The sequence below is a fragment of the Sinocyclocheilus grahami genome, unplaced genomic scaffold, assembly GCF_001515645.1.
Source record: "Sinocyclocheilus grahami isolate Dianchi unplaced genomic scaffold, SAMN03320097.WGS_v1.1 scaffold350.1, whole genome shotgun sequence".
In the NCBI taxonomy this organism is placed as follows: Eukaryota; Metazoa; Chordata; class Actinopteri; order Cypriniformes; family Cyprinidae; genus Sinocyclocheilus; species Sinocyclocheilus grahami.
This window is the reverse complement of record NW_015505529.1, coordinates 582688-610076: the sequence shown is the minus strand read 5'-3', so window position 1 is coordinate 610076 and position 27389 is coordinate 582688. Positions and strand designations below refer to the sequence as shown.

The 27389-nt window shown below is 37.3% G+C and overlaps 1 long non-coding RNA gene across 1 annotated transcript; it reads left to right on the top strand.

The window, feature by feature from the left end:
• Positions 1-26472, top strand: LOC107548569 (uncharacterized). Its single transcript, XR_001604476.1, has 3 exons — positions 1-82; positions 163-219; positions 26264-26472. It is a non-coding gene; the product is annotated as an uncharacterized lncRNA (long non-coding RNA).
• The last annotated feature ends 917 nt before the right edge of the window (positions 26473-27389 follow it).

The window sequence follows — 27389 nt, the reverse complement described above, 5'->3', positions numbered from 1 at the left end:
TCCACAGATCATATTCGAGGAAGAACAGGCTCCCAAAGAGGCTTAAAATGGCATCTGAGGGCAGGCATTCCCAAACACAGAGGTTAGCCAAGTGTTGGCAGTGTGCAGTGGATGCTCAGTGGTTGAATTTTCCTTTTGTGACATGGAGCCTTTCTCTTCCAGCGGTTATCCAGTCAATCTGCCTTTGTGAATGAATTTGAACTGGAGTCCTTAACCAAGGTAAGTGAGACTAGGATTTGGCTGTTGCCAAAACATGCCACTCCACAGTTTCCTAGTGCTCTGTGCTCACCAAAACAGTATTTGATCAATTTTTAACATGATCAAAACTTGTTTGTTCAGAGCATTTTGTTTACTGCTAAATGTAAATGTATGTGTGTTGGGCACTACAGTTAAAAGGTTTGGGGTCAGCATAATTTTTTTAGGTTTTTGAAAGAAATCTTATATACTCACCAAGGCATTTATTTGCCAAAAAATACGTACTTTTGAAATATTATTAACATTTAAAACGACTTTTATTTTAATATTTGAAAAGTAGGCTACATCTAGTAAACTGTTTGCTTTAGTCTGACAAGACCACATTCAAGTGCTTCACACCCTTAATTTCCCATTAGGGTGTGGTTTTTGCTCCTGCTTAAGCAAACCGTCACTATCTGCTGTATCCGGTGTAGATCAGTGCAGTCCTATTCACCTGACAGAAGGGCAAAAGGGCCATGATGATGCATTTTGACCCTGCAAGCTCTTTCAGAGTGCCAAATAATTTACTTTTCTGGCAAAATTACTTATGTAGGCCTGTTGAATATTTCTATGTGTCAAATAACTAATTTACAGTCATTTATTTTATTTCCAAATTAGGAAATTGCCGTTTGTACTGTATTAACTTCATATTTGTGGTAGAACAATAGACCAGTTTTATTTTCCTTTTTATAACCCATTTAAATTCTTAGTGAAAGGGTTCTGTGTCACTAAGGGAAAAGCCTGAGCAAACATGACCTCTGAAACATTAGCTTGTTTTTTTGCTGTTTGTGCTGGTCTGCTGACACCCAGTCAATATTAGGCCAGCACTTACTTCTGTGGTTATTTTAGGTGAGAGCGCGTAGATGAATGCACACAGTCCATTTCTTTGTTTCTCATGTTTTTGTGCACCCTGTACACAAATATCCACCATGTTTGTGTACGACACCATATGGAACGAATTCTTCAAACTGGGGGAAAAAATCCTTATTGATTGGAAGTCCTTGAGCTTTAATTAAATCAATCAGAACCAGACAGGTACTTAGACAAGAAAAGGAAGCCATAAAGAACTTGAAAAACACAATGGCGGTATAATAAAATATTTTTGTGTTGTTTGTGTGTATTTTACAAATTAAAAATGCTGTAAAGTCCAGTCTATTAGAGATCTATATCCAATATTGTATAAATCAGTTTATCATTCCATGAAATATTGATCAAAATCATACAAGAAGGGCTTATTGGTTTGTTGGTATTAGGCTATTATAGGCTACACCCCTAAATATGAACAGAAGTTTATTGATCCACAAAGTCTGCAGTGGTTGAGTAGTCATAACTTTTCAGTGCGTCTGGTGTGTCTGGACTCCGATGACCCATTAACTGAGGACAACATATTATTGTGTCAAAACACTTTTATTTTTATTTTTTGCACTACCGGTCAAAAGTTTGGGGTTAGTAAGGTTTTTATTGTTGTTAAGATCCAAATTAAATTGATCAAAAGTGACTGTAAAGATATTTTACTAAATGTTCTTCTGTTGAACTTTCCTGAAAACTATATATTACAGTTTCTACGAAAGCAGCACAACTGTTTTCAACATTGATAATGATAAGAAACATTTCTTGAGAACCAAATCAGCATATTAGAATGATTTCTCAAGGATCATGTGACACTGAAGACTGAATAATGGCTGCTGAAAATTCAGATCTCAGGAATACATTTTAAAATTTATGGGGGGGGAGAAGAAAATTACAATACAATACAATACAATATAGCGAGCATAAGAGACTTAATCATACCGACACCAAACTTTTGAACAGTAGTGTTTTTTTTTTTTTCAGTAAATCTAACAATTATTTAGAATTCATGTCAATACTCTTCAGCCGATAATTATTTTAGTTTTATAGATGATTATAAAAGGCTAATATTAAAATTCTATTCTATTTTGTCAACAAAAATGTTGTTTAAATGCTACAAGTCAATTTAGGCATCACAACTTTACAGTATCAAAAATCGTATCATACGTATCAGCTTATATCCGTTATGGTTCAATATATTGCACAGCCCTATTATTAATTTATATTTTAACAAAAAAAAAAAACAATTCCAAACTGAAATAAATTTCAGTTTCACCAAATATGTTGTTGATGCTGTTTTTGTTAAACTAAAAATACATTTTAAAATACAAATTTTGCTTGTTTAAGGAAAAGATGCTACACGTGTGGAAAATGTCCTGTAGCCATCTTTATTACAGCCCACCACCTGCTTTAAACTTATGCTGCAGTCGGCTCTCGTCACCCTCCAGTCCTAGGCTCACCCTGACAAATCCTCCACCCCTCCGGCCTGACCTCCATTTGGGTGTGTAGCATGGGGCCGACACACTCCCCAGAGATGTCATCCCATCATTCACATGGCCACCATCGCACCATGTTAAACACATCTCCCGTTGGTGTGTAATGGTGGTTTCATCTGCATCTGTCCAGCCCTACAATCCCTGCTTTTGTGGTACCGCTGGCCCATTTTTCTCCCCCCTCTTGGCCTTTTGTCTTTGCATCAGAGCAAAGCTCGACAGCTCTCAAAAGTGTTAGCCTTAGCCGTTACCTCTCAACGCAGTCCAAACTTTAATTCATAATGGGCGAGGATGTTGAGGGCACATTAAATAATTGCCCATTATTCACAGCCTGTAGGGAGCTCGGCACACATGGCGTAGTTTGGTGGTTTTTAATGTGGAGAAGGAAGGTTGACAGACTCTGACCCCATTACGGAGGTTAACGTTATATTTGTAATTAAACTGGATCATTTTGTCTCATGAGAGGAAGTTATCACGCTTCACTTGAGTATAAAATGTGATCATTCAGAGCAGAGCTTTTCACTTCACTGCTTTTTGGATGAAATAAAAGAAAACATTGCTTCATTTATTTGCCAAATGACTAAGCCTTATGGCATATTGTGTATTTTAATTATTTTTTAATCACTTTTGAATATCTTGGTGGGGCTTTAGGAATTTGTTTTCGACCATAAGTTCATATATTTGGATTTATGTGGATGTTTATTATGTCACAGAGCCTTTTGTATGCTAAGTTACAGAATCCAAGTTATCTGTACAAGATTTGTTTTTTCCATCCATCTTTGACTCCCACCTTGATCCATTCTTCAATATGAGCAGTGGACTTGGATGTGAAAAGGTAAACACAACGAACAGGACGTGAACTCAGATTTTACACTATAGCTTAGTCCATGTGTCCCCGAGGCATCACGTTGCACGGCAAAGGAAGCTGTTAGCCAGAAGCTGTGGTACCATTGTTAGGGCCGGTGGGTGGGGTGATGTTGTAACTGCTTGTGTTTTGGATTTGGGTGCTTTAACTAGGAGTGGCTTGTGGACAGGTGGTTGCCTAGTCACTGAATGTTTGTTGCTGCTGCAACAGTCTGCACCAGTCTTGATAAATCCTTTTATTTATTTATTTTTCTCAAAGGGGTATTTTAAGCAGGTGAGGCGTAATCTATAATGTAATGGATAGCTAATCCTCATTTTGGTTAATCTGTCTGTCATGTTACCATCTTGTGCTGGCTTGGATGCCAGTTTTTACATCCTAGAATCCAAATAAAAGCCCTTATGGGCTGAAGAGACCCTGTTAGAGGTTTAGACCTGTAATCTCTGGCAATAATTGGCTCATGAGCAGACAACGGCATTAAGGAACACACAAAGAATAAGTCTGATATGCCACTTGTGGTTGGATCTTTAAAACTATAACAATTTAAATTCTTGTAAATGGTTGATTTTAGTATAAGCAAGAGATATGTTGTATAACAGTTTATGTAATTTTCGAGTCTGGGGGTCTGAAGGTGCTGTTGGCTGGTTTTGATCATCTTGGTTCCTAAACATCTCCCCCTGAATCTTGTCTGCAGACACAGCTGTCAAATCTTGGCTTGGGTTATAGTTTTGGAGCCCCTTGAACAATAAACCTGGATTTCTTTCAGAGGTTTATTCAGAATTAGACGCTTAATCTGACTTGACTTAATTTGATAAGTAGACTGATCTGAGTATAGACATTCTTTGTTGTGGTTCATCCTCTGTTGTTTACTTTGAGCCTTTAATACATTTTTTTTCTTCGTATCTGTAATCTCTGTTAAATCATAGAGGCCACTTGTCAGTTAGGTGATTGAGTTTAACCTCATGTGTTATAGCTTAATTATAAAGTCGTAATTAATTTGTTGCCAAAAGGTGATTTTTTTTTTTTTTTTTTAACTGTCGAGTATTTAGTTTATTTTATTTAATTTTTTTATTTTTAATTTTGGTTTTTTTTTTTTTTTTTTTTTTTTTTTTTTTGTGGTACATGTGTAAATTTTTATTCGCCAAGGAAGTATTTCCAGCAGATATTTCCAAAGCTTATTTCCATATACATGTACTTGGTGTATCTGAAGATTTAGCCACTAACAAATGGCACTTTCATGTAGTTTTAAGTACTTGAGTGGCCATCAGTTCAATCAATTAAACACTTATTAGGTAACTCCCTATTGTCATTTCCATTTGGTAGGAAATTGATTTCTTAATTATAAGAGAGAAATCATGTGGTGTTTGTTAATTAATACAGTTAAACATTGCTGTTGACACACATCAGTGAATCAATAAAATTGACTTTTTAATAGAGATACTGATGGACCTTATATTGAACCAGGCAGCATACTTCTGTCTTTGGGGGGACTTTATCCCAACTCGATCTGGACTCCAGCCTGTCAGTGTTTAAGAGATATGTTTTTAAACTTTTACTTTTATTTCATCTCCAGTTACCGTGTTTTCAACCCTTTTGAATCTAGCTGCTTCCAATAGTCCGACACACCATGGCTTAGATTGATCAGAGACTTATTTGAATTCTTTCAGGTAAAAGCATTGTCTGGTACAGAGCCACAGAGAACAGCAAATCAGCCAGACAATGGATAGCAGCCTCTCATTGTCTTGTTCTGTTGTGGTATTGCTGGACTGCTCATATATTACCTCACATTCCCCTTGTTTTGTGAGCTAGGTGCCTATAAAGTTGTCTGATTCCACCATGTGTTTTTGATTTCACTGTAGGCTGGGTGGAAGGCTTGTGAAGTTCACTTCTCTGGGAGAACTGTCTCCTCGATGCTGATCGTAGCGAGGATTACTTGAGCTATGAGCCTTGGCGGTCTTCATGCCATGCTATAAGCCCCAGCGCTGGCTCCTATTGGAGGAGAGAGCACTCCTTCCTGCCCAGGGTGCTAAATAACCATGTTCTTGAGGGTCTGTCTCCTGCTCACCAAAGAATGTCAAGAGGCTAAATGTAAGGTTGAATGTAAATCAGCGACTATGGGCCTTGTTGGTAGACGTTCCATCCTGTTAGTGATTTGCTGCCATTTAAATGCTGCAGACAAGCTATTTTGTCTGATATCAATGCAGGTCATAAATTCAATACAAGGTCCATTTATTTCCCTCATAATCCCCTGAATGTGTACATGTTTATCTTTGTTTGGACTTTGTTCAAAAAAGATGCTGATCATATGGTTTGTCTTATTGGTATGACAGTGCTTTTTTGCTGGAATTTTTTAGTGTAAGTTATTAGGGATGTTCCGATCGATCGGCCGGAGATCGGTATCGGCCGATAATCACATTTTATGACTCGATCGGTACTCACTACACTTGGCCGATCTCAAGAACCGATTGCAATTTGATGACTTCAATGCGTGATGATGTACGTGATGCGTGGAGACATAAATGATTTGGCTCCGCAGTCATGTCATCGCCAGTGTGGAAATGCTATGACGTTTCGAGAAACAATGAAAAATTCGCTATTTGTCGTGTATGTTTAGCATGATGATATGATGAATGGATGGTTAATTTTTGACAGCAGATTCAGTGACGTTAGAGCTGATCTGCGGCTCACTGCACGCATCTGCGGTGTGTTAAGGCTCCACGGGAACCGGAGCTGATCGCGGCCGCTCTAGTCAGTGCTTGTGTTTATGCCAGCCAACCACGGCACGTTTCTGAAGTGGCTCTCCACGCTGCTTGGCTAAAAATAGTCTTTTGTGAGTTGTCGCAGTGTGGAGGAAGGAACAAAATCTTGTCGGAGCCGTATGGAGTCAATATAATGCCACATATATATGCAAAATAATAAAGTTTTGCAAAAGAAAATAAAAGTAATGAGAAAAAATAAATGTGTTTTTTGCAAACAAAAATAAAGAATTGCAAAATATAAATGAAACGGCACAAAAGCAATGATTTTGCAATACATATTTTCCATGGCCATATCTACTCATTTATTTGCAACGCTGCTTTTATTTTGCGTTTCAGTCAAGTTTGAGCTTGCATACCGTTTTTCCATTTGCGTTTCTGCAGGTCTGGCTTTGTGGGACTGTTTTGACATGGGGGTGGAGTCAAGGGATGGGGGCGTGTACAATAGGCCTGGACACGCCTCCCTGGAAGTGACGTCATCGGCCCGAGACACAGCCCACTGATCCAGGCACCATCGTTGAGCAGAGGCATGCAGGTGGATCGTTTCCTTTTATTCTCTAGCATTAAAACATGCATGGTTTCATTTTATTAACTTTATTAACAAATGAATATGTGTATTAGCAGTGTTTGCTCAAGTTAAAGAAGTTGTTAACATGAACATCTGCTGTTTACTTCTCTCAATGTGCACACTTTTATAGCATTAAAATGTGTATTGTTTCATTTGGGTAACTAAATGTGTTTGTTTAAAATCTCTTAACCTGTGGGAGGACGTCAGCGCACAGAAGCGTTCTTTGTTTACATGAGTTCAGAGTTACTGCTAGTTTTAATGTTAAAAAATGCAATTAACTTCATAAACTAACTTCATTAAAAAGGTCTACGACTCAAGCTTCATATCAATCTCGACTTCGTTTTTCATTTACATAACTCCTGGCATAAATTAAGAAATGACTGTAACTCTTAAGTTTTTTAAAAAATGAAGCTCTTTTTGTTTTAAAATTCTTTAAATTTCTCATAAATTTAATGCGTAAACAAACCTGCGTGGCCATATCAACCTGGGATTATCAGACATGTATTTATTAATATTTTATTTTGAATTAAGAAATTTTTTATTAAAAAAAAATTATTACATTAACACTAGAACTGCCATTTTACCCATGGCTGTTTTTCAAATGTAGGCTACATAATATGTTTTCAATAAAGAATATCCAAGTCTCACAGTCATTGACTTTTACTAAAATTGTGTTATTTACAATCCCCTGTTGTTAAAAAAATTGTTTAGATAAAACCAGAATAAAAGCTGGGCATTTATACCTATAAGCGCCATCGAGTCAAATTTACGCATATAATTCCTTTATTGTCGTGCTGTCATTGAGCAACTTAGCTTACTGAAAACAGTCACACAACGCAAATTCAAATTAAGATGTTTTAGCCAACTCATAAATGTTCAGACTTTGGATTAATTATTCACTTTTGTTTTGCACATTTTTTTTTTTTTGTCGTTTATTGTTCTCTACTGTGTTGCTTAGCTATTTATTCCTGGAAAAAAAATCTGAATTATGATGTAATGAATAAAACTATTTTTATGATTACCCCAAGTTTATTGGTGTTGTTCTCTTATTCAAATTGTAAATTATATAACTAAACAAATGAATAATTGATTAGGTGAAACTGTGCGATTGAATTTGTCGTTGTATCATACATCCTAGTTTAGTGCATACATGCAGTGTGGTGAATTATTATGGCTTATTATAGTCTATTTAGGGTATTTTAGTAATTTAAAAAACATGGGTTATCTTAAAACATTTTATTATAATATTACACCACCCAAATATGTATTTATTTCCTTGTAATTCTCGTTGTCATTGCAGGCTGGTTTATATTCACCATTAAGAAAAGTGATTCGTGTAACCTGCTTAAAAATAGCCGTGAACTTATAACAACAGGACAAAAACATAGTTGATGACTAAAAAATAACCATTTTATGACTCTAGACATTGTGAAGACAGTGGCATAATATGGTGACATAGGTTTTTTAGCCATATCAAAACAGTAGTCATGTGTATGGGTAAATTTTACCCTCTGGCGCTTTTAGGTATACAGCGACCCCTGGTGGTTTAAGTGTTAACCATAGTCCTAGGCTACGGGACCTTTTGGGAAACGCACCCTTGAAGCGTTTTGTAAATAATAGCCTATACTGTAAATGCCCGACATGCCAATAAAGCTTTGATTATGCTATATGACAGGAATTTTTACTGGAAGTTCAGTTTAGAGGATGAATTTAACAATAACCCTATAAATACCCAAACCCTAGAATTATAAATACTAGAATTATAAATGAATAATTTGCGTAGTTTCATTTGTAAATTAAAACGCCACTCATTTATCGTCACATATAGGTGTAAATGCAATCATAGTCAAAACTTTATTGGCATAATTGTCAGGCGTTTACAGTATTTGCAAAATATATGGTAGCATATAATATCAACTAGAAGTTGTTCCCTCAATAGGATCTCATGGCCACGACATATTATCACGTTCCCACGAATTAATATCTCGTTGCCACGACAAAACTAAACCAAAAAGACTCGTTTCATTTTTTTTTTAAACTTAACAGTTACAGTCATTTCTTAACTTATGCCAGGAGTTATGTAAATGAAAAATGAAGTTCAGACCGATATGAAGCTTGAGTCGTAGACCTTTTTAATGAAGTTAGTTGCATTCTTTAACATTAAAACTAGCAGTAACTCTGAACTCATGTAAACAAAGAACGCTTCTGTGCGCTGACGTCCTCCCACAGGTTAAGAGATTTTAAACAAACACATTTAGTTAACCAAATGAAACAATACACATTTTAATGCTATAAAAGTGTGCACATTGAGAGAAGTAAACAGCAGATGTTCATGTTAACAACTTCTTTAACTTGAGCAAACACTGCTAATACACATCTACATTTGTTAATAAAACGAAACCATGCATGTTTTAATGCTAGAGAATAAAAGGAAACAATCCACCTGCATGCCTCTGCTCAACGATGGTGCCTGGATCAGTGGGCTGTGTCTCGGGCCGATGACGTCACTTCCAGGGAGGCGTGTCCAGGCCTGTTGTACACGCCCCCATCCCTTGACTCCACCCCCATGTCAAAACAGTGCCACAAAGCCAGACGCGCAAAAACGTGAAGCGCAAAGGGAAAAACGGTATGCAAGCTCAAACTTGACTGAAACGCAAAATAAAAGCAGCGTTGCAAATAAATTAGTAGATATGGCCATGGAAAATATGTATTGCAAAATCATTGCTTTTGTGCTGTTTCATTTATATTTTGCAATTCTTTATTTTTGTTTGCAAAACATATTTTTTCTCGCAATACTTCATTTTCTTTTGCAATTCTCTATTTTTGTTTGCAAAAACACATTTATTTTTTTCTCAATACTTTTATATTCGTTTGCAAAACTTTATTATTTTGCATATATATGTGGCATTATATTGACTCCATAGTAACGGTAACATAATACGCTGATCGTGGGCTGCTTTTAAATGAACATGTATTTATAAAACTAAATATCTTCTTTGGCCATATTAGCCTACGCAATAGCATTAACACAGGCGTTTACTCCTTTCAAACTTTATCTGGAATGTCACCCCTTCTGTCGCTGCAACTTCCCAATCAGGCGAACGAACGAACACACACACAAAATCGTCTGCCTCGTGAAAAAATGTGTTTAAAAAAATGTAGCTAATATTTTCATCGTTTATGATCTATTTTATCCACCCGTGACCCACCCGCAAATAATCCGAATGCATTTTTTTTATTCCTCGACCCGCAGATTATCCGCAGCGCCCGTGGATATAACTGTGACCGAACTGTTTTGTTCCTTCAGTAGTTCCCTCAAATGTTTCTATTTATTTTTCCCTCTTCAGTCTTATATTGGACAGTATTAAACCTTATGTGTTACATCAGACTTCTCCATGTTGGAGTTTCTATGTATTTTGTCCTCTCTCTAACATTAGACAATGTTAAACTAAACCTAATGAGTTGCATCAAACTACTGCAATTAGTTCTTTTAGGAGTTTAAATGTTTTTTTTTTTATTAAATATTTATTTTGTCCCCCAGTTTACTATTTCCAAATAGAATCAATAACAACAGCTAAGTAGTCCCTCTAGAGTAGATTATTTTTGATAACAAGCAAAATATGTTTGCTGCGTAAATCAGACGGACTTACTGAAAATGCAAATTCATTCTCTGCCAGCAGGAGGTGCTTTAAAGCGAGAGAAACACAAAGCAGCGCTGAGCTCACAAACGCTGCTTTATCAGGCATATAACATGCACGATGAGAATGTATATATAAATCTTTTATATATATATATATATATATATATATATATATATATATATATATAATACCTTGCTATGTGTACTTTATTAGGCTAACCGAGACTTGTCATTTGCACTTACATATTGTTGCTCTTTTGTTAGTTTTGATTGCTTCTATTGTTCTCATTTGTAAGTCGCTTTGGATAAAATCGTCTGCTAAATGACTAAATGTGAATGTAATGCTCCATTTTGTTTGTATTTATTTTTGTCTTATATTAGGTATCCTGATATACATAATGTTATGCATAAACCCCATTTTAATGGCATATTAAAATGTTCACTGTATAAGGAATCATTTTTGTGGTTATTTATATAACATTATTACATATGTTAAAGACAGTTTTAACTGCAACAACATAAACAAACGTTACTGCGCATGTGCGCTTTTGTGGCCCTAACTTAACTACCGGTAGACTTCCAAATAGAATCAATTTTGATTCCGGGTCCCATTGTCTATAGTAATCATAGCTGTTCATTATTTGGTGAATGAGAATTAAGGATAAGGATTTTTAAAAATATTTGTACTTACAAATTTCTAACCCCTAAATAAAATTATTTAGAGATTGGCGTAACTTTTTCTGTGGGGTTAGATGGGAGGCAGAGTTTACAGATATGCATTACCTAATATTAAGTCCGTTTCACAGAATTTTGTAGAATTATCGTAGGCAGTGAAAAAGTGCACAAATTTTGTGTGGTTAATAATTACTACTTGATCACTTGTAACAGTTTACAATACGATTTTATACATTAGCAGTAGTTAATGATATAATGTGAAATAACAATGAACAATATTTTTACAGGTTTTTACTAATCTTGGTTAATGTTCATTTCTGTATTAATGTATTTTTGACGTTTCAAGTGGTGTATTATGCGCATGGATTAACAAAGAACACTTGTGTATTTATAAATTCACTTTAAATTAATAAATTATACTGGATGTTACCAGATTAAATATTTTTGTTCCATAATAATCTTAATTACATTGGTGTCCACATATGCAAGTTTTTTTTTATTCTGACATATGCAATTTGCCAGAGCACCATTACTAAGTAAACAGTAAACATGTTCTTAGGTCGATAGCGATTTCATCAGAGAAGCCAATCAATCATCTACTGTTAAATCCAGCTGCCAGCCCCCAGAATGATGGATGTTACATCTGTTTGTAGAGGTTTGTGTGGAAAAAAATCTCCAGGCTGTGAGAGAATGCCCCGCTCCTCCTCTCTCTGGTTAAGTGTCAGCGCTTGCAAATGAGTGAAGGAAACCTAAGTGAAAATTGAATGCTTTAGAAGCGCGTACGCGCGCCCATGAGCACATTTCTGTGCCTCACTAGAATGTAGGTGGTCTGTGATTGTGTAAATATTGGAAGCTCTGAGACACAGTGTGTCAAAACACGCACGGCTTCAAGTGCCATGCTAATGAATGGGGCCACATGTGGAGTGCCACGGCGGTTTGTTTAAGCAAATGATCTCTGCTGACAGACATCTGCCCTAATGTGCAGGCAGAGACAGCTCCGATGCAGGATTTATACACAGACACACATACAAAGATGCACCCTTCCCCTTTGTGCCTCCGTGTCGAGAGGCGATTTCAGAGGCCTCTCAAAGTGGCAGCCGAACGGCAGAGGCACTCTGTGTGCTGACAGACAGACTGTGTAATAGACAGAGGGTGGGTGAATTATGCATGCACACTTTCCCAACACTCAACGCTTGCCCTGACTCATCATTACACAGTGCACAAGCATCATGAGAAAGGCAACAGTTTATTTAGCCTCTTTTCAGCACTTTTATTCCTGCTGCCTTTAATCCGGCTCAGCGCGACCCGAGATCAGTGGTGTTCATTTTCAAATTGATGAAACCGGTTTAAGGCCTTTCAGATGTGGAAGTTTAGCATGTGGACACAAGCCAACGGTGCCAAATGTCTCGAGGGTTTCAAAAGATTCAGTAGAACAAAAAACTGAGTTATGAAGAACTAATGAATTGTCATCTGAAGCGCGGCTGTGTAAACAATGGCTTTCAGCATGAATTTGAAATGCTTTTTTTTGCCGAGTAGTTGACTTATTTTTACAACTTCATTGAACCATGTCTTGTGTCTTTTTTTTCCATGCTTCAAGTTTCTGCTGCAATACATTTTGGCATTACCTTAGTCTGGATAACATTTTGCAGTAATGTTCTATTCATTAACATTGGTTAATTTATTAAGTGTGAGGGTAATTATCTTTTTATAACATTTATTAGTCTAGGCTAATATTTATTTATTTATTTTTCTTTCAGTTCATAATTCAAAAGTACATTTTCAAAAGTTAAGCTTCTTAAGAAAATGGTTAAAAATAGTTTAATTAACCAAAGCATTTATTAAATCAGACTAATGTTAATTTATTAATTAGGTTTTTTGTTGTTTATTCTGTTTTGTTCTGTGTGTTAGGCATGTAACAAATTGTTTTCCACTGTAATATTGCAGTTATTACTTTATTAAAATTTATACAAATTGAAATGATAAAGGGGTCATCGGATGCGAAATGCACTTTTAAATGTTGCTTGAACATAAATGTGTGTTAGCAGTGTGTGTACACAACCACCCTATAATGATAAAAATCCACCCAATGTTTTTTTTTTTATCTACTAAAATCATTACCCCTTTCTCAAATCAAGCCGTTCACAGCTTCTTGTCTGTGTGACGTCACACAGACCCAGGCCCTCCCACTATTGTTTGATTGACACTAGCGTTTTACCTTAGACCCGCCCTGAGTGAGCTGTCATCAGTCCGCCATTGTTTCGACGCCGGAGCAGGGGTAGACAAGAATGACTTTTTTTTAATCTACTAAAATCATTACCCCTTTCTCAAATCAAGCCGTTCACAGCTTCTTGTTGACGTCACACAGACCCAGGCCCTCCCACTATTGTTTGATTGACACTAGCGTTTTACCTTAGACCCGCCCTGAGTGAGCTGTCATCAGTCCGCCATTGTTTCGACACCGGAGCAGGGGTAGACAAGAATGACTCCTAAGCGATTGAAGTGTTTTGTTGTTGGCTGTAATAATGAACATAGCAGTCGTCATTTACTCCTGACATCTGAGCCTCTGAAGTGGAGTACGTTTGTTTGTGAAGGGAATGCAACCCCGAGCTACCTAAATGTGTCTATGTTCGCGCGAATCATTCGTGATCCATCTTCACCTACAGAAGAAGTGAGTATACTTATATATATAGTAGAAGGTTTTTTAATTGAATCTTTGCAAATCGCCTTTCCTAATAACGTGCTAGTTAGCAAGTTTCACGATAAAAGTTTACCGTCTGTGGCTCGGAAGAGAGGGGCGGGGTAAGCAGAGCTCATTAGCATTTAAATCGGCATGCAAGAAAACAGCTTGCTCTGAAAAGAGCTGTTTATGACAGGATAAAAGGGGTGTTGTTTTGCACTACCATTGAGAAATTTTAACCAAAGTATGTTATAGACTTTTCATTAAGACCCTAAAGAATCATATCAACTTGTGGAAAATGGGCATCCGATGACCCCTTTAAAATGTATATATATAGATTACCATTAACAGAGATGAAGAAATGCTTTATATGTTTTGTTTATTGTTAGTTCAAGATACTTGGATTAACTAATGTCACAAATTGAACCTAATTGTGAAGTGTTATGGAAGGTAACAGGTTACATTTCCTCACAGTGAAATAAAAGTTGACCAGAAGCAGGTGTGACTCCACAGTCAAAGAGATAAAATACCATCACTTTTAATACAATATCCCCCGGCTTAGTACCAGGAATCACACCCAAAAAACAAAATGGTGTCAGAACAGCCCCAAGCCAGAATCTTCACAACAACAAGAGAGTTGATACCTTAGAAACTGAAAACAAGTCAGTGTTGGCATTTTCCAAAAGGATGAAAGGCACGTTTGTGGTGAAAGGATCCATGCTCAGAAGTTTGTATGCTTTAGCAAGCGAGGGATTACTTATGTAAAATAACATGGGGAGGTGTCAGCACAGGTGCCTCTCGCTGTTGAGAAGCTCCACTGGCCGAGGTCCAGACACACTCACGCATCTGCAGCTCCCCTCCCTTCCTCTGCGTGTCAGCGCACAAAGCCCATGGGCTTTCTGACAATGAGAGCATCGCTGTCGCACCAGGAGAACACCTCGAAAGCAAACACGGTCATAGCTGGCCACAAAAGCGACCAGGGAGCACTGCACTTTTATGCCCCTGAGTGCCTTGTTAGGTGCACAATGACTTGCAGGCCTGGACAGCAGGTGTTACATTAAAGCGCTGCTCTGATGTATTGTAGCCGTCTATTCGCACTACGACCTGTATTTGCTTTCTCTTTGACTTTGCAATCACACCCAACAAAGCATTGTTTTTGAGAGCACAGGAAAGTGCAGTGATAAGCTTTGTTTTCAATTATGTTTATAGAGATTGAGGTGCTCTCATACTCGGCATCTCCCTCTTCTTTTTTTGTTTGCTGAAAACCAAGCCAGTCAGTTTCTGTTTACCTTTTTTTTAATGAAAGTTTACATTGTTTTTATATGAAAGACATTTCGACTATATAGTCAGATTTACAGCTATTGTATACATTTATATTTACAATTATATTGTAAATAGTGGTCGTGGGTCGGTAAGATATTATTTTATATTTTTGAATGCTCACCATGGTTGCATTCATTTGCAGCAATTAAAATTACAACAAAACAACAGTAAAATTAATTATTAAAATTAATAATTAAATAAATTCCTGTGATGGCAAAGCTGTCTCCTGAAAACTCTTGTGAGTGTTAGTGTACTGTGAGCCATTTCTCCAGGCTTCAGCATCACGTGATCCATCAAATCATTTTAACTAATGCTATTTTTATATAATATATGAATAAACATAATACTTTTATTCAAATTAGTTGATGAATAGATTTGAAATAGAAATCTTTTGTAAAATAATGAATATATTTAATATCACTTTTGATCGATTTAATACATTTTTCTGAATAAAATAATTTATTTTTAAAAATCGTTCAAAAAAAACTTGACCTGTTTGAACAGTAGTGTTTATATATGTGTATGTGTGTTTATATGTATAAATACGTGTATGTGTCTCATTTTGTGAAACTATTTTAAATAGTTAGTTAAATACATTAATTCATTACTAATATATTAGGACATTTATTTATTCATTCATTTATTCATTGAAGGTCAGTAGATGGCAGTATGCTCCACTGCATTGCTGTTTTGCCAGCATGGTCTGGCTTACACACATTGTCTTACAATATCTACATCCTGCCTTTCATAGTCTTTTGGAAAGCCGATGACATCTTTGACTGCAGCAGGATTTTAACTATGTACATGTCACAACAAAGATGCACAGCTGTCTCTGCTTGACATAAATATGTACAAATATGCTTCTGCACAACTGGCATTCATTGCCTCCTTTTCTGCTCAATCATCTCAAACATGGTCATCGATTTAAGCTGCGATGTCAACCGTACATCCTTAAACCCTTGAACTCCATAGCAGCTCGCTGGCTGTGTGCTGCTGGTGTGTTATGGAAAGCAGGACATCTTTGCTGTGTATGACCTCAGAGGGCACATGCTTGGACTGGCTGAAGAACCGCATTTTCTTAAAGCCCCAAGAGGGGTCGTGTGACAACAATTCTGTCATCATGTGATGAAGCCCTCGCAATCCTCTTCTGCTTTCCTATGAGTTAATGGTTGCGCCCAGACCATGAGAGACAATGAATTGCCATTAGAAACGAGAACATGTTGATAATTGCCATAACACATATCTTGAAGTGCCGCTGAGCTCTATCTTTGTAGAGGCCGTTTGCAGAATTAGGGGTGAGTCGGAGGCGTTAAAGCTTGGGATAATGAGAAGGCAAACAGGATTATTGACAGAGACACAAAGAGAGTTTTAGAGGTGTCTCCACCAGCTGTGTGAACGCAGCACACACTCCCAGTGCACTGGGAGGTACGCAAGATCAACACAGATATGGCTGAAGCTGTTAACCCTGTCACGTTCAGACCAATTCTTAGCTTTCAAGCTATATTAGTATCTTTGTGGAGTAATATGACCCAGATATAACCATTAACCTCATTTTTAGGGTGCTTTATATGAATGCGCCATCATTCAGTCTGTTAATTGGCTTTCATTCGTGACCCACTTTTTGCCCGTGAGGCTTCATCTCCCTGTTGTGCATCTCCAGTCATGTGTCCAATTGTGAAGTGAAGGAGGGAGGAGGGACAGTGTGTCTCTGAGTTTGCCGATTGGATAGTTGCGCCATTTCTAATTACCCTCCTCTTTGGGAGCGCCAAGGTGTCACCGACATGCTCACTTCACCCTGTCGTTTTTTTCCCCCATCAGTAAACGCCTCCCACCACATTATTTTACATCTCATTTGATTGCAGACAGGGGGTGCTGTCCGCTTACACTTCTGCACACCTCTTTATATTTATTCAAATGGATGGACTTTCCTCTTTACGATTTGGGAGAGTCGCGTGAAGATTTACTTATCGCTAAGTGGATGATATGTAGGTTCGCAAATGGTGCGAGGACATCTGCTTCTGAATCTCGTCTCACAGAGTACCGGCTGTTCAAACTCCTGGAAGCCTCCACCAATCAGCAATGCAAACACAAGCAAATATCTCTCCTTTGTATCAGGCAAATCATTTGTCTGTCCTAGCAGTTTTCACCAAAAATGCTTTGTGTACCGAGGCAGCCTATTATGTTCTGGCGTACTTGGGAGGATTTTAGAGTTTTAAAGTGTGTAAGGGAAGATTATGAGGACGTCTTGCTGGAGAGGCAAAGAAAATGAAAAGAAAGCACACATTGCTGACCCCCCCAAAACTAATTGAGTGTCTAAAACAACAAGGTTTCCCAGGGGGTTTCATAAGTGTTAGCTAACATCATCTTTGCAACACGCAAACACCCGATCCTTCAATGCCCATGTCTAGACCAGAACAACTTTTTCGGCCCAAATTCATCTCCTGGTGTTTTAATCCTGATTTCCAGTGCTGAAAATACAAGTTTCGTACAATGCAAATTGTTTATATTAACATAACTTGTAAATTATAATAATTTTATATTGTAATGATAGTAAGTTTTTTTTTTACACTGAATTTAACTGATAATTTTAACAGTGTATTGAACTTATATTTTATGCAATGGTAAAAGCCTTTTTTTTCTTTTTTTTAAATAATTTATGTACATTTGGGTGTTTAGTTACATTTTACAGCCAAAACACCTAAATATGCATAATTGATTACAGAAATATTAGGAATAAAACAATTTACATTTATTATAATATAATAAAGGAAAATAACTTTGGTTTCTCATTGTATTTTTTTTTCTTTTTTTTTCTTTCTACAGAAAAACATAAATGTAGCGGTTGCTGAATGTATAAGTACCTGTGTTTTTCTGTAAAATATTATAGATTCTATGGTAATTCATATTTTTTCCTTAAAAATCCAAACATTTTCCAATAAAATTGTAATAGTGTTACTTCACAGTATATTGTTTCCCTGTGTATGGCAAGGTTACAGTTTTAGCTGTAGCTGTTATTATAGCACTTTTACTGTAGCATCTTTTTTTTCTATAAAAGTGCAAACATTTTTCACCATAAGTTCATAAGGAATAAAATTGAGCCTCAACATCCCAGAATGTCTATTATTGACAGCATAGGTGAGATCAGAAGCAATGTTTCCTTCACACGGTAAGGTATGTTTGCTTGCCTTTGATTTTCAACAGCAAACAGTTATTGTTTTTCTGATGACAAAGGAATAAAAATGATTTTGAGTCACGCAATTCTATGTCATGGATGTCTCCTCCTCTGTTGTTCTGTACACAATAGCCTCTGGCTTGATAGCTCTGCTTAATCTTGCTCATGAACAAAAATGTAATTGCTAACAGCCAATATTTACCCAACTAACAGTTGAGCCTCTTTAAAACTTGAAGTTTAGAGTGATGTTTTATATTAGCAATCAGATTGCTAATGGCAGCAAGGGTGTTACTGCTAAAGAACAGAGAAAGCCTAAGGATTCCCCTTCTCACACATGCTGTCACTTGAACAAAAGAGTTGTGTGCTCTCTCACTCTTGTGCTCATAGTGTATACACAAACACACAACACAAAGACCAGTAGGGGCAGAAGCTATGAGAGTAATCCAAAGAGCAAACAAGGGTGGGTAGCAGGAGAAGTGAGTGAAGCCATGAGTTTGGGGAGAGGTTAGAGATGTGTGTTTCTACAGGCTTCACCATGCTTATATCTAGTCAGGTTTCACCAAAAATGTTTTCCAGGTCAGCATTTGATTGATTTAGATTAACACCATTAATAAATAGTTAATTTTGTGTCAATATTGTCTTCTCGCTGTTAAGCACAAGATAAATATGAATAAGTGATTCATCACAGAGACTGCCATCTGTCACTAACAGTACAATTAATACTTTTCTCTCACGAAGAGGGACTAAGAGTGTTTGTATTATCTTAGGATCATTCATCCGTTTTCAACAGCTTACATGATGCTTTCACTTATAAATTATTGTTTTTGCTGCAATATTTCTGGTTCATACACGTATTTTGGTAAAAACTAACCTGCATACACCTTGTTCTCGAGCTAAAAGCTTCAACAAGCTAAAACTGACCACTGATGGATTTATTATTTATAGATTTGTGTGTGCTTTGAGTTCACAACATGCTTTTTCAATCATCTTGTGCACAAACAGATTGTTTGTCATGCATGTTTTGTACACTGACAGGATGTCAACTAAGCCTGCACTTTAGACACCCGGCACTAGTCCACTCTTGTGACACAAGGATGTTAGCTGGTTCAATCCGGATGAGAATGAAGAATTGAAGGAGACAAGCTGTTGCGTCAGTTGGGGGATAGAGCAACCGACTCGTACTGCCCTTTGGCTAATTTATAAACGAATCACACTGGCCTAGAGAATGTGACCTAAAAGAGCAAATTATGCATTTATTACAGCTTTGCACTGGAGCTTTAAACATAAGTATTTTAAACTTTATGTTTTACTTGATAAAGTTTGATCATGGCCACTCAGATGTCTTTTTGTAGCAGGAATGTTCATAGTGTTTCAGTGTAACATAGTGTTACTGGGATGTCATTCATGGTGGTTTAATTATTAAACTGCTGTATAAGACTTAACGACCCTTAATTTTTAGTGAACCTACCTTGATTCTTGTTTTGGAACTCAGCGATTCTAACTGACTAATTCTCCTTGTGGTTTATGGGTGCTATTTTCCCTTTTTTTAGACAGATGGAAACAGCCATGCCCATGCAAATAAGCAAAATGTGTCAACCAACCACTGTGCATTCAGTTAGCAATGCTGTTGAAAGAGGTAAGGAATAAACTAGCAAAATGTAATGTCCTGCAGATTCTGAAATATTCATCACCATTGATTGTGTATCAGTTATATTTGAATGCACCAAAGATCTTTTCTCACTGATGGCCAAGTCAACCACAGTCAGCTCCGCCCCCATTCTGGTCTAATATCAGGTGTTGAGATTTTGAGGTCACATTCTCAGTCTTTCTCGATATCCATCAGTGTCAGATTCCAAACCATGCTGCACCTGACCTGACATGCCTTGCATTTGGTGTGGAAGATGACAAGACAAAGACCTGAGCCATATACAAAGGTCACTGAGAATATGACCTCTTTCAGAATTGACAGTGTTATCCATGTTAGTCGGGAAACTGTGCCTAATTGAAGAGGAAAAACTTAGTCAGCATGTCTAAAAGAGTAAAAGAAATATCAGACTGCTTCGTCTAAACCAGAAGGAAAATTAACAAGTAAAGTGGGAAACAAAAGACCATGTTCAAAGACAAGAAGAGAGGTATTATACTGTATGTTTCCCTGTTTGCTCGCTGTCACTTTCACTCTCTGGTGTTTTTAGCCTGACCTGAGTAGGTCTCGTTTCCTTTGTTCTTGCGTTTTTTGTTAATTAATGGTGAAGAAGTTGTGTAATTGGATTTCTTCGTCATTGGTTTATGCAAGTGATTGACAGTGCTGTTTATTTAGCATAAATGGTGTGCCATGTCAATGACAAAATGTATGGACACGTTGAAGTTCAGTTTCAGCAGAACGTTTCATGGTTGATTTCGCTACTAAAGTAGCATTCTTCTGTAGAAAGGAATGTGTTTTCATGCTTTGTTCAGTCTGTCAAAAGGTTAGATTTTCTATAAGATATTGAAGCATGTTGGTACAATGTGCCAAATGTGTGGACGTATCAACCTCCAGTGGAAGTTTAATTGTTTTTATCAGTCTTGGTTGACTAGGTGGTATCATACCTTACCATATGTGCATAATTTTACATTTTATTTATTTTTATTCATTTTAGTTTAGTTTTCAAAACATTTGTTCTATTTTAGTTTTATTTTATACTCCTTTTATATTTTAAATATAAAATAGATTTTTTCAATAAATTTAGCTTGTATATGAGTCCAAATTTCCCTCCACATTTTAATTTAGAATGACACGCTGACTTAGAAATCTCTGCTAAATCTCTACTGACTCAATACAAATACCTTTTTGATTTTTTTCTCATTGTTTTTGACATGGTTTTGAATATCCAGAACATCTAAGAAAAGCTAACAGCTGCAGAAACATCAGAATCCAGACTGTCTTTTTGTGTTTCCAAAGTCTGTCTTTTTGATTACAAAGTAATCAAATGTGCTGTCTTGGGTGGCAGACAGTTATCTGTGCCATCAGAGAACAGTCTGTAAACTGGCATCTCATTCTTAGCGCTGATTCCACTGCCTGCAGCATATTTGCCTTTTCATACAGCCATCTGATATGTTTTACACTTCTCAGTTCTCAGAGTTACCGTATTTTGCTGTTTTTACTATTTGATGATTTGCATTTCGTGTGAAAGGATGGTTATGGAAAAATTGTTTTGCTGGTTTTGTCTGCGAGGTTTAAAGATTAGAATCTTATCAAACTTGGTTAAAAAAAAAAGTTTAGGCAATCTTATTTCCATTCTATTGTTGCTATTTTGATAAGTTAAAACAATTATACTAAGAAACTGCCTGAAGCTGAAAATATCAGTCAGCGAGAAACCTGGATTCATACATTAAACTTTAATTTTGCTCATTTGATGTGTAGAATTTTATGTGAGGTCTGGGCAACTGCAGAAGCTTTTATAAGAAAGCCCTTCAGTAGCTGTTTCTTTTGTTGTTTGTCTTTAAGCCATACCAAACACACAAATAATGACCTGAATAGCGCTTGAAGTAAACACACATCTGTGACAGAAACAACATTCTTTTGCTCTCTTAGGGCTTTTCAAACTCATTTAGAGTGGTCTAACCTCGGCATCTTTGTTTGCGCAGCCCTTCTACTAATATACAACCACCCACAGCACTGAAAATGAGGCCTATTGAAACACATAAGGGTATGAGAAAGATAATGTGTTCACTGGCACTGATCATGACAATGACAGCTCGACCTGTCACTAATCTTGTGACCTTTCAAGCGTTCTTCGCATACCCACCATTCCTGCAGTGTTTCAGTGGTGTCCAACCACGACAGGTAAAAGGTGTATCGCCCTTCATTCCGAGCCTGAACGCAGACGCCTGTGTGAATTGCCACTTTATCTGTTTTGCTTGGCTGCTCGTCAAAGGTAGAAACATAGATTTAGATGTAATACAGTGTGCTCCCGTTTATCTTCTGAATCTTACTGGTATATGTAATCTTAACTTGTTTGCCCTCATTACCTCTGGAGGGAGTCAAAACAAACTTGAGGGCACGAAGGTAAGCTACACAAGACTGAGCAGAAAATCCCCAGCTGAGATTCGGGTTTGTTGTTGAATTTAAATGTTGATGAATGCTCAGAAACCAATGGCTTTGAGAAATAAGTAAATACTGACTAAATATTAATGCTTTATCTTTATTAGCTTCACTTTAGAACATTTTATTGATAAAGAAAAAAGACCTTTAATGCATGTCGTTTTCCTGTATAGCCACTAAACAGACCCACTTTTTCGTGCAGCTTGTCAACATGAAGCAGTAGACACCTGTTCTCACCAAGGTGCCATATCAGCTCAGGACAGCTTTACATAAGCCAAGCAAGGATGAGCTTCAAATCACCTGTAAAGACTCTCTGAGCATTAACTGAGGACCTTAATCCTCTAGTTTGCCTTCCATCGCAGGCTTAGGGCACTTACAGCGCAACAAGTTGGCATTGCTTTTGGCCAGAGGCCCCGGGAAAGTACATTTGTCCTTTGTCAAATTCAAATTTTGTTTGTGCTAAACCCATACTCTTAGACCTGTCTCCCAATTGTTGATATACATGTATTAGAGATTCTTTTGTACATGGATAAATCTGTCCATGTTGGTTTTCGAAGTAAAAAAGAAAAATGTTAATCACTGTGTCTTATGGATCTAATCTGCAGTTTTCGGCTGAATTTTGTGCTAAAGCAGTTTGTCTAAACAAAATAAGATAGTTTAGTGTAAGAAAAGTGCTTGATTTTCTTCTGGCCCATCACAATGTGTAATGATTTGTGTAATGGTTTTATTTGCGCTTACGTCTACTTAGATTCCTGAACATCACCCTTATTCCTTTAACGTGTCATATTCTGTGCTAAAACTGATTGCGTATGCTGCTAACCTGAACCTGTGAGTTTTCCAGAAAGCCCACAGGTGGACGTGGCAGATGACTCTCGAATCAAATCTGCTTTAGTTTTATTTTTATTTGCCCGGTGGATCTGGCTAATTAGCATTACAGGCTTTGCTTGGCAAAGCGTGCAAAATGACAAACAAGGTTGTATTGTGCTCCTCCTTTAGCCAGGTAATCACTTTTCGATGGTCTTATCCCCTCTGCCTGCTCTGTCTGTCACTGGTGGCCTGATCTTCCATAAGCTGTATTTGTCAAACTAAACACTTGATCTGTGCACAGGCATCAGCTGGAGGTGAGGTCTTGGGAGGCAGAGAATCTCAATTGGGATTTTAAAGAGGATAGATGAATTAGCCAGGGGCTTTGCAGTTGCTTTTTCCAGGCTAATCCCAAGATCTTCTCTCACATTTTATGGGATTGCCAGCCTTTCCTGGGAGCAACATTATAAGTGACAGAGGTGATTCTGGAAGACACGGGCCTCAGGTTCTGTCACCAATTACTTACTATCCATTTAAACTTAACATTACGTTTGCACTTACAATGTTGTTCTTGTTTTGTTTAATATGGATAACCAATAACTTAAATTACAACCTTATTTGTCCAACACCTCCATGGCTCTGCAGTAACCTTGTTCAGCCAGTAGAGGGGATTGGCACTCTAGATGGTTGAAAACTGGCAGGCATTCTCCTTTCCTTACACACAATACCTTGTCTATTTGAATAGACCTGTCCCTATTCATTAAACCAAAGTACTATCCACTCCAGACAGCCCCTGTTGAGTCTTTTCTGTCAAGTCTTGACTTCATTCATTTGTTATTTTGATCAAATAAATGGAATATGTGCTGTAGTAACAGAACTGGTACAAGTGAGGTAAGCATAAACAGTGTCTCGAACTTAAACAAATTGGTTTTCCACTTCCTTAAATGACTAATGCCTTTAAAGGAGTTCTGATGTGGGAGTTGGACCTGTGGAAGGAAGGAATCCATTGTTGTAAACTCATTTTCATCATTAAGATGCTGTTAACTCGAGGAGGTCCCCTCAAGACCAAATGCTGCACCTTGTTCTCAAAACAAGCAATGTCTAATTGTGTGCCTGGTCATGTGACTAAGGAATCTGATCTCTTTCCTTTGACCTGTACAGTTGCTCTACCACTGATAAAATACAGAGGTAAGCAGACTCGGCTACTTTAATCATTGATTGGTCACTTGATAGGTCATGTGTATGCTGCAACAACCCTCTCGCTGGTTGGTTTATTCGGTGCAACACTTCCTGCATTTCCTTTTGGTTCTGTGCTCACACTCTAGGATGCCGTGTTAAGATTGGGGGGCTTGAGAAAGGGGCAGCCCTTGGTGTTTTGACAGCTGATTGGCTCTGTAGACCCAACAGAAACTCTGTTGAGAGCGCAGAGGTGGAGTATTGAAGTGCACAAAGGTGTATCACGCTTTCAAACACTAATTTGCCATCCAGAACCCGCACTTTCTGCACCCGCACAGGTTCACATGCTAAGCCATAGTTGGCCAGCAAATGTGATGCAACAATGAGGTAATGTGAAGACTATGCATGTGTAGTCCTCAAATCCAACCGCAGCCGTTTTTATAATCATATCCTGTTTTTTTTTGAAAATCTTTGTATTCCAGTGAAGTATGTAGTTGGATACAGATCAACATTGTTCACTTTGTGAAGCTTTGTTGTGACTGGTTAAATAGCCTTTTATAAAAATTAGGCCCAAATTTGAGCTTGTTTGTTGCCTGTGTTCTTCTGCCATCGCAGCACACTATATATCAACCTCACAGGCCTTTATATAATCCGACGGATTAAAGATTAATCCATCCACCAAACTCTAATCCGCGGTATGCATATTATACAATTATAAATTTTTATTGGTCCTTTTATCCAAAGCCACTCAGCAATGTTGGACCCCAATTTTCTTCAGTTGGGTTTGTTTTATTGGAGTCAACCAGATGTACCTTTTGATCAAGGGATACCGCCTTGAGTTGGACCTCTGAATCTCCCAATTTGGCCTTCCTCCTGAAGCCCACCCTCTCATCTGAGATCAGTCAACCCCCCTCAGTTCCAATGCAGCAAGACCACAAACAACTCCAGCTTGAGGGATTATGACTTTGTTTCTATTCCAAAGTCACTGAAAGTACAAAAAGCAACTTAGACTTGACATCATTTATGCCTGCTGCAATGGGCAGGTGAGGCACAAAAAGGGCTACATGTGGTGCCCCTCCCGTTTCAGTCGCCCCCTTTTTTTCCCAAGAGTGTTGGCGGGGCCCTCTGAATGCAAAGCTGTCCGGTCGCCCCAGCGGATCTGGCCGCATGTGGATCGAATCAGAATTATCCACTAATTGACTATTTACTGGGCTCCAGAAAGGCCATAATGGACTTGATATTAAATCTCCTCAAAGTATTTAAAGTGTGCTTCTGAGTGCTCCTTCGAAGAGCCGATTCCAACGTTTTACAAGGAGGAGTGACTTAAGCTGCTGGGTCAGAGAGTTGCCTTGCCAAGGCGGCTCTCAGACGGGATTTAGGGACGACAGTGGGGAAGCTGCAAGTGGAGGGCAAGGGAGATCTCCTCCAATGAGTTCCAGATGCCCCCCAGTCCCAATCTAGATAGATACTACAAGCTGGAGTATTCTATGAGAGGCTTAAACCTGACTCTGTTTTAATGGAGATAGACGACTTTTTATGTGGAAAGTTAAATCGCATGAATCTTATAGGTCTAGTTTGTCTTTTTATGTGCTACCAAAGCTTTGGTTTAAAAAAAAAAAAAAAGTCCGGCTAAGTTTTGATCAGATGACAATGAGGGCTCTTTTTAAGTGATCCTAGATTTATCAGATGGGATTTGGTAAGGGAGAGTGTTTCAGTTTTTAAAAGCATATTAAAGTACCACATGACACTTCCTGTACTTGAACCCAGTCAAAAACAGAACAGCACTCCATTGAAGTTATGTATAATACAATGGCTATTTTCTTCATGCTCATATGTCCTATTACTCTGTTGGGATTCATTCTTGGATTGTGTATCACTCATGTAAATCAAAATGTTTTTGGAGAATTTCAAAGAGCCAGAATCTAATGTTCTCATATCCTCCCTCCCCCTTAGATCTGCTTGTTTTCATCAGCAGTCCAGTTCTCTACAATCAATACCCTGGGACCCATTCGGAGGAATCAACTGCATTTCCCATTTGTCTTTTAATGTACCTTTTATTTTTATCACAACAAGGCAATATTTTTTATGACTGTGTTTTTCCCTTATGTTCTGAGAAACCTGCTTTATACAAATCAGCTAATTTTTTACTTGTTTGTAGTTAAATAAAGTCACAAAAATCACTTCTAGCGATTTCTTCTACTTCTAGTAGCACTTCTGTTCATCAATGAAGCAAATGAAAACATACAGTAGTTTAGCAGATACTCTCATCCAATGTTTTGTTTAGTTTTCATGTGAAAACATTATAACATATAGCATATATTCATTATAGAATTATGGATTATTATTATAAATATTATTTCATACATTATAGCATGTTTCTTGTGATGCACCATTATATATATATATATAAAAAAAAAACATGTTCAAAACAATATTCCGCAATAATTTTTTTAATTTTATTATTTTCTTATGACTGGTAGCTGATATTAAAATAACAAATATTTTCTAATAAATTTGTTCTTAAAAACATCTAAACATCATAATTTTAGTCAGAACGTATTATGAGTAACAGCATGGCAACAAAGTAAACATGTCTCAACAATGCAACCAAAAATCATCCAACGGTCCATAGAAACCACATCTGGAATTTTAGCATCTAACACATTTAGGTCGGTTGAGTTTTGAGTGTTTTCTGTAGATCATTATTTTAGATTTTAGATTTCTTATATTTAGTCTTGTTAATTAACCATCCTATATTTGCGTTCTGCAGTCTGTTCAAACAGGAGGCCTTGAAAACAATGCTACATAATGAACTCATCATGGGAAATTAAAAAGGTACAGTTTATTCAACATATATGCAAAAAAACTGAGATGCCTGTGGATATAATTAGTGCTGAATTAACTTTTTTTTGTCAGTTTTCCCATTTTAGATTATTTAGTATGAGTAAATTCTCCACTATATGCTCCCTTAACACATCCTGTTTTCATTCATTAGAACCACTATACTAACCAGTGATACACCATTCTCTTTGAGTTTGACTTGTGGCTGCCTGCCCACAGAAGCTGTTTTACATTGTCG